Source organism: Lactuca sativa, chromosome 1 (assembly GCF_002870075.4).
Source record: "Lactuca sativa cultivar Salinas chromosome 1, Lsat_Salinas_v11, whole genome shotgun sequence".
NCBI classification, from domain to species: domain Eukaryota; kingdom Viridiplantae; phylum Streptophyta; class Magnoliopsida; order Asterales; family Asteraceae; genus Lactuca; species Lactuca sativa.
The window spans coordinates 111,512,222-111,521,082 of NC_056623.2; positions in this window are offsets into that span (position 1 = coordinate 111,512,222).

Here is an 8,861-nt window from a genome sequence, read left to right on the forward strand (position 1 = left end):
ATCTTCAGTCAAATTTCCATTAAGGAAAGCGGTTTTGACATCCATTTGCCAAATTTCACAGTCATGAAATGCAGCTACGGCTAACATAACCCTAATATACTTAATCTTGGCTACTGGAGAAAAAGTCTCATCATAATCCACTCCAGGAGTTTGAGAGAAGCCCTTTGCAACCAGTCGAGCCTTATAAGTGTGTACATTACCATCCATGTCGGTCTTCTTCTTGAAGATCCATTTGCACCCTATATTCTTACGACCTGGTACATTCTCAACCAAGTTCCAAACTTGAATGCCATACATGGATTGTATCTCGCTATCCATAGCCTCTTTCCATTTAGAAGACTCAGGGCCTGCCATGGCTTCCGTGTAGCTGTTAGGTTCATCCAGACCTACTAGTGTCTCATCACTAATAAGTGTCTCACCTTCCATAGTAATATGGAAACCATAGTAATGCTCAAGTGCATTCCTAACTCTCGTGGAACGTCTTAGAGGTACAGACTCGTCAATTGGCTTAATAGGAGTTTCCTCCTCAATTTAAGGGCTAGGGTTTGAAGTTCCTTCACCGCTTGACTCTTGAAGTTCTTCAAGGTCAATTTTCCTTCCACTGTCTCCTTGGCTTATAAATTCTCTCTCTCGAAAGACTCCTCTTGTTGCTACAAAGATCACATTATCACTAGGTCTGTTGAAGAGGTAACCAAAGGATCTTTGTGGGTAGTTGATGAAAATACACCTCTCACTTCGGGGTTCTAGCTTATTATGAGACTCGCACCTCACAAAATTCTCGCAACCCAAAATCTTAATGTGGTATAGTTTTGGTACTTTACCAGTCCACATCTCGTGAGGAGTTTTAGCAACTTTCTTTGTAGGGACTAGATTAAGAATATGGGTGGCAGTCTCTAAGGCATACCCCCAGAATGAGATTGGTAGCGAAGCTCGACTCATCATGGAATGAACCATGTACAACAAGGTTCGATTACACCTCTCAGCTACACCATTCAACTGTGGTGTCCTGGGAGGTGTCAATTGTGAGACAATCCCACATTCCCTAAGATAGTCGAGGAACTCTGAACTAAGATACTCACCACCTTGATCGGATCGAAGCATCTTAATGTTCCTGCCCAATTGATTCTCGACTTCCTGTTTAAATTCCTTAAACCTTTCGAAAGTCTCTGACTTATGCTTGATTAAGTAGACATATCCATATCTACTATAATCATTAGTAAAAGTCAAATAATAACGATTAGCATCCCTTGTGGCATGTTTGAATGGTCTACACACATCCGTGTGCACAAGATCCAACAAACCTTCACGCCTCTCAATAGAACCTGTGAAGGGTAACTTTGTAATTTTTCCAAGTAAGCATGATTCGCAACTATCATCCAACTTTAGGTCAAATGACTCCAAGACTCCATCCTTTTGGAGTTGGCCTATGCGTTTCTTGCTTATATGTCCAAGACGACAATGCCATAATGATGCTTTATCCAAGTTATTATTATTAACATAATCAATACACAACACATTATTTCCTAAGTTATCAACCACAGATACAGTTTCATACACGCCATCACAAGGTACTGCTTTAAAATAAAGAACATTATTAAAGAAAGCACTAATCGAACCAACTTCATTATCAAATGAAAAGGTGAAACCTTGTTTATACAATGCATGAAAGGAAATAATATTTCCTGCCATTTCTGGCGAATAACAACATTTATTCAAGTCTAAACTAAACCCACTACTTAGCGATAAAGTATAAACTCCAATCTTGGTGACAGGTGAAGCTTTCCTGTTTCCCATGATCAAGTTTATCCTTCCTTGCTCCACACTCTGACTTCTTCTTAGTCCCTGCAAATCAGAACAGATATGAATACCACAACCGGTATCAAGGACCCATGAGTTAGAATGGGGTGAGTTATTAGATAAGCTAGTGTAAATACCTGCATGGTTGGGTTTAACTTTCCCATCCTTCACATCTTGCTGGTACATTGTGTTGGATTAATGTCTAAGTCCATAACTATAATTGGTAAGACTTGACCCGACCCGGCATGGTCCATTTGGGTTGCATACCATCATGCACTTGGATGAGAGAAATAAGACACTTATGGTTATTAATATATTATAAGTTCTAGTATATTAATAATAAGAATAATGAGATTATTTAATTAGTATTGATCAAGAATTAATCTAGGATTAATTAAGTGATCAAAAGAAGACTAATTAAATATATGGGTTGATTGTGTAAATCATCCATACTTGTATAGTGGGCTAATGCTCCATGGATAATCAAGTTGGGCTAAAACCCATAGGATGGTCCATGGATGCTCCATGGTGTATTTGTACCCATGGATCCAAGGAAATGGAAAGTCATGACAATTAGGGTTTGCCCTAATTGTAACACTATATAAGCATCATATTATTCACCAAAATCGGCACTAGTGGGTGTACTAGAAGGGCTAGCCGATTTTATGAAGTGTGGGTTTTCTCTCAAGTCATTCCAAGTGTTTTGATGATTGTGATTCCATTTGAGGTGTCACACTTGGGGCACTAGGCACTCTAGCTTCATGAAGACTTTCTTCTCCAAAGAGGTATGTATTCTATCTTTCTATAGTCATTGTTTTGTATGCTAGATTAGGATAATACCTTGGAAGTTCTTATTTGCATGTATAATAGAGAAAACATAGATCCAAGGTATTTAGGGTTGCATGTACACTTAGGAAGTGTTAGAATGCTCAAAACCCAACAGTGGTATCAGAGCCTAGGCTTGTTTTCTTGTTATATTTGCAAAAGAAGCTGGAAAATCGAGTTTTGATGCTGTCTGCCCAGCAGACTCGCCGAGTCCATGAATGGACTCGTCGAGTCCAAGGCAAAATGCATCCAACTCGCCGAGGTGGTTCGTGCACTCGACGAGTTGGACCTCCAGACAGCATAAACTCGACTGTTTTGGCTAGAAATGGACTAGGAACATTACCCTAAGTTGTTTTGAACTTATAAACTTGTTTTTGATGTGGTAATGTTCATGCTAATCCATTTTCAAAGATAATTGTCAATAGATTCATGTTTTGTATTAGTTTAAGGTTTAGACTAATTACATGAAAAAGTTTGATTTGAATTATCTTGTTCTTATGAGTTGCTTAGATTAATAGAAATGTTGAGTGAAATAGTTGTTTTCAATCCATTTTAATCTAAGAGTTGAGTATAAAATGTGTTTGTGTAACTTGTCCTCAAGTTACATGAAGAGTCACATTAAAGACTCATAAAATTCATAAGAGTTGGCAATGGTTACAAAATGAAGAGTCTTGTGTCATTGATTAATTTTTATGACTCCATAACTTGTCCTCAAGTTATGAAAGTTCAAGAGTCACTTCATTAAAAGAAAAATATGTAACCATAATTAAATCCATAAGTTATAAAATAAAGGAAAAGTTAGTTCTTTTATTAGTTTAAAGTCTTCCATAACTTGTCCTCAAGTTATGGAACTTGAAGAGTTTTTGGATTAAAACTACTTTAAACACATAAGTTATGGAATTAATTAGTTTTGAATAGTTTCAAAAACTTGCCCTCAAGTTTTGGAATTTGAAAAGTTTTCAAGTATGAATACTTTAATTCCAAGTTAGCCCTTAGAATTTTAAAAGTTAAAATTCAACCCTTATACTTTATAATATTATAAGTTAATAATATATATATGTATAAGAGTAAAGTCAGTCTTACCGCTAGTACGCCTCATTCACGAAGTCGGTCTATAAGGTGGGTATAAGGTTGTTGCCTATAAAATGGCAACTTAATGGGTGTCCACTCTCACCCACCGCTTGCTTGACTGGTGGAGGGTCGTTAGCCGAACGGGTTTGACAGGACTAGAATTCTCCCTTCATTAAAAGTATTAATGAAAATACTAACTAACTAAACTTTTAATAATACCCAATCTTAGTTACTTAGGAAAAATGTGAATAAGGTGCTAACCCATGAAATTACACTTTACACTTTGTCTAAGTCGTTAGTGGAGCGTGTGTGGTTAACCGGCACACTAACTTGGACTTAACAAGGTAGGTAAAGGGTGACTTAATATTTATCATAGTATCGATGGAGCGTGTGTGGTTAACCGGCACATCGATTGAGGGGTAATTTATTAAGGGTACCAAGTGATTTGCATGGTTACTTCACACCTTGTTTTGTGATCCTCGGCATCCCAGTCACAAAACCTGAAGGGCACACTCGAGATTGAAACATGCCATTGAACAGTTCAATGAATCTCAAAGATCTAGGAGTTTCAAAACCAATTAAAACCTAATTATACATTTCGTTTATCTTGGTGGAAATTGGTGAATCGTCATTCACCTACCTTCAAATATTTTATAGCTTGGATTACGGCATACCTCTTCTAAGTTATAAAATAGTTTGTTGGGTCCTAGCCTTAATATTTCATATTGGGTGTCATATTAAGGACTTTAAATCAACTATCTTGAATATCTCCCAAAAGATGTCTGGTTTAGACATTTATGATCTTCCCGAATCTCTTGAAACAAGGTTTCCTAATGAAGATGATGTCCCAGGGATATCATACTTCCTTCTCATCCTCCAATTATTCTCCCTAACCCACAAGTTCTTGGAAAGTTTAAGGTCACTCAGGCCCTATTGGCAAGGCAAGGTCTAGGTGTGGTCACATCTTGGAGATGTAGTCACATATTGACAAGCCGGGAGAGTTGGGTGTCAAAGTCTTGAGAAAGTTGGTGGTTCAACTACTTTCCAAGTCACATAGTGAGTTCTTTTGGAACACCTATGAAAAAGACTATGACAAGACCCTTAATGATCTTATCTATTTGTTAAGATCAACTTCCTAAAACTTGATGGACATTGACAATAGTGACACAGGAAATCCAGAAAAGCATTCTCTTCCCAATGGAAAGGGATCGGCCATAGTCAACTCGGTTGACCAAATGGTAAAGAGAAAAACTAAGTCTGTGATAGTCCTGTGTGTCTTTATCAAAGGGTCCATATGTTTATATTGCCAAAGAAAGGGGCATTGGTTACGAAGCTGCCAAATTTACCTAAGGATGTTAAAGTCAATAAGTTTGACTCTACTTCAGGTAAAATCCACTATCTAACTCTGTTAAGTTTCTATTCTGAGATTCTTGATACATGATGTGACTGGGTCACATGGTGATGTTTTAAGAATCAAAGAAAAAGTGAAGAAACTTAAAGGAAGAATATGCTGAATCTGATCGCATAGATGGATTTCTATCGCATAGTTTGAAAAAATCGGATTCTTGAGCTACTTCTTAGGAGTTGTGAGATATTGCTTAGGAATAGATAACAACAAGTTCTCATATGGATTGTAAGGATAAGTTTTTTCCGCAAAGTTTTAAAATAAAATGAAATTTTTGATTTTATTTATTTTAAAATATCCTTACAATGGCATTTGAGGAAAAATTGTTGCTTATATAATTCCGTTAAGAGCAAGAGTGGAAATATGAAATTGATTCTTTCATTTGTGGTAATGTCTAAATTTACCAAATAAGGAAAGATTCTCATCATCCAAGGTTCAATTGGACCGGAACTTGGAATCATGCAAGTTGTATAGCATGATGAATGAGAACTTTCAAGTTTTGGAAAATTAAGACTAATTACTTGTTCACATGGATGTGTGAATCAAGTAAAGGACTAAGGGATCGAGTACACATTCTTGTGCACTGGTCAAGTCCACCACAAAAAGTTTGATAAGACTATTCGTCATGATTTACTTAAGTTCAGTAAATATGATTATACTTACAAGCTTAAGTGTAACTCTGAGACATGGGAAAAGGTTCCAATGTAAGGCAGAGCGAATAAGAAGAATCAATTTAGGCAGAAGGATAAAAGTTTCTCAAATCTGAAAAGATGGGAGAGTACTTTAGTATCAGTTTTTGTGATCATCTTAATGATTAAGAAACCATAGCACAATTAGTTCTCTAAGGAAATCTTAGTGCATTCTTATGACTAAGAAGAGGGATCTTGAATTGTTGAAGTGGTTAAATCAAGAAGATGAGTCATACTTCGTTCCAATACAAGTCTTAGAGTCATACTCCAAGATTGTAACTTGAGTGACATGTCTTAAAGAAGGTTTAAAACACTTGTCAAATGTAAGAGTAAAAGTTTTCTACTCTTGTACATTTGAAATTGGTAAGTTGTGATGTTTTGGATAAAACAAAGACCAACTTAGGCCAATTGTGTGAAGTGTTTGTCTTGATTAGAATCCACACTGTCTCTTGGATGTTTGACAAGGGAGTCTTATAGGTCAAGAGGACAGTGGGAGTCTTAAAGGTCTTGAAAGTCTCAAGAACTAATCAAGAATAAAACCTAAAGTTCTTCTCTAGCACACAATTTGAGGTTTATAATCTATTGTGTTGACATATACTGTGCCCATTCCAGTTGAAGTTGACTTTGCATATGAGTTCTTAGAGTTCTCAATGTGTTGCATAACAACTTGGAAGCAATGGCAGGCCCTTGAGCTGCCAGGTGGCAAGAAATTAAGATTGAGTTCAGTCCATATGAGTTTGGATTTGTCATTATCCTTGTCTTGTGACTATGATTTTGACAATTCACATGGATAAGAACACATACACCAGTAAATCTAAGTGTCATAAGGTTTCTCTCTGATTCATGAAAATGATGGTGAGGAAACACTTTCACTAAGTAGATTTTAGCTAGATAGCAATTGTGATATTTGCATTCTCAAAGTCGTTAATGGAGCGCGTGTGGTTAACCGGCACACTAACATGGACTTGTGAGAAGTGGCAAAAAGGTCTAAACATTATGATTACGGCATCCCTCTTCATAATTGTTTAGATACACAAGTGTGCTATCTAAGGGAAGGTGTATGATTTTGATAAAGTCTTATCAAAACAATCTAGTATCAGAAATCTGAACTTTGGTAAGAAAGTCAATAAAGTATTGATTTCTAGAAGTCCAGCTGATTTCTGGGTACATGTCAAAGCTAGTGGGAGCAGGATAATTATGATAAGTATTGCAAGTTAGCAATGTTAATTATAGAAAACAAAAGTTTCAATTGGGAAAAGTTGTTTTGCTATAATTAAGGGAGAGGAAATTATACTTCATCTCAAATCTATAAGCTTAGATCGTGAGGTTTTAATCATTTAGTCAAGAATATATATGAATTTCATGTTGGAATGGCTCAACATAAGGAAATTCTGTATATGGGTCCATTATTTGCGTTCTAAAATTCGATTATGATTACGGCATCCCTTTTCATAATCTGAATTATGAGAACTTGGCAAATTGAAATGGAAATATTATAGCAAAAGACTGGTTTAGTCTTTATGTAAGACATCATGAATCGTGTCCCATATGCTTCGGATATAGGATCGATTACATGTGCTATATTCATCCGTTCTAAAATTTTCCAAATGCCTGGGGCATTAAGAAAGGAAAAGGTTTAGAACTGGATATGACTAAAAGGATTAAACAATTGTCGAGGACAATCTAAGGTTTACCAAAGATTGGTTGCTCAAGGACAATTGGAAGTATAGTGATAATTCTGGAAGGACCATATTGACATAGTCTGTAAGGAGGCAACTCTTGTTCAGAAGTGATAGTCAAAATGGAATCTGGAAATGTTTCAAAGTTAGAATTTTCAATCTGTGTAAGATTAAGGAAACTTAATGCAAGAAGGATATTTCCAAGGAGTTGATCTCCTTTGGAAAACTCTGTAATGATTGTTGTCAAGTCTTTCTGACTTTGTGCATAATCGTTACAAGAGGATCAATGCATATAAGTTTAGAATCTAACAGATTTCTGTAAATGGCATGAATTTGGAATTCTCGCATTTGCAGTAAGGATTTGGGAGTGTGAAAAGAGAATCATTGAAGTAATGTTCAATTGATCTAGTTCACAAAGTAAAGATCATAGACAAACATAGTATGCATACTTGGTGTGTGGCATGACTAGTGTTTAGAAAACATAGTGTACATGCTTGGAGCATGGGACAACTATTGTTTTAAAATTCAAGAATAAAGTTGATAGCTGAAACAGTATACAATGAATAATGTGTAATCATATGGTGATAAATAAAAGGTGTTTTATTTATGTTCAAAGGGTTGATACCATATTAGATTCAATTATTATTGTGTTTCACTTTGCATGTTTTGACTTCCCGAATAAACTGGGTTATTCTTCCGGAATGACTAAGTTATTCAAACCATCCACAGTCGGTCATATGTTGGAAGTAGATATGAATTAAGACTGTCATGATGGGTTGTAGAGGTCTAAGGTGTTGGACAAGGCTACAACAATCATGAGTGCTCATAAGTTCTGAGTATTGGATTCAACCCGCGCTCATTGGAATCACTTCATGGATTTTATCACGAGTGATCATGAGACGATAATATCTTATATTCTTCAAACCTAGAGATATGAGTTGTTACTATGAGTTGATAGTACATTGATTGCACGAAACCGCATTTGGTAACTCGGTGCTATAAAACGTGCTTTTGTGTATGATTCAACAAGTAGTAGAACAAGCCATATGAGTCGAAGTTTATCCGTTCCTTTTACCTTCGGGATAAAAGTGATATCTGTGGGCCCCTCGATGATTTGATGATGACAAATGGAAGTGCTCGGCCGGGCCAGGACTGATTTGATTTGTTCAATTAGTCAGTTGTCATAAATCGGAAATCGGGAAACAACAAATGGACAGAGAGAATGATTATAATCCATGTCTCAATCCATATGATATCTAGAATGGAGGAATATATGATCCCTTATCTAATGGACAAGTCACTGACAAAGGTCAGAGTTCATCTACAAGGTCAGAGTTCGACAGAAGCTTTTTGAGAGCTACGATTGCCGGTTGGTTCCTGAAGTCATACGCAATA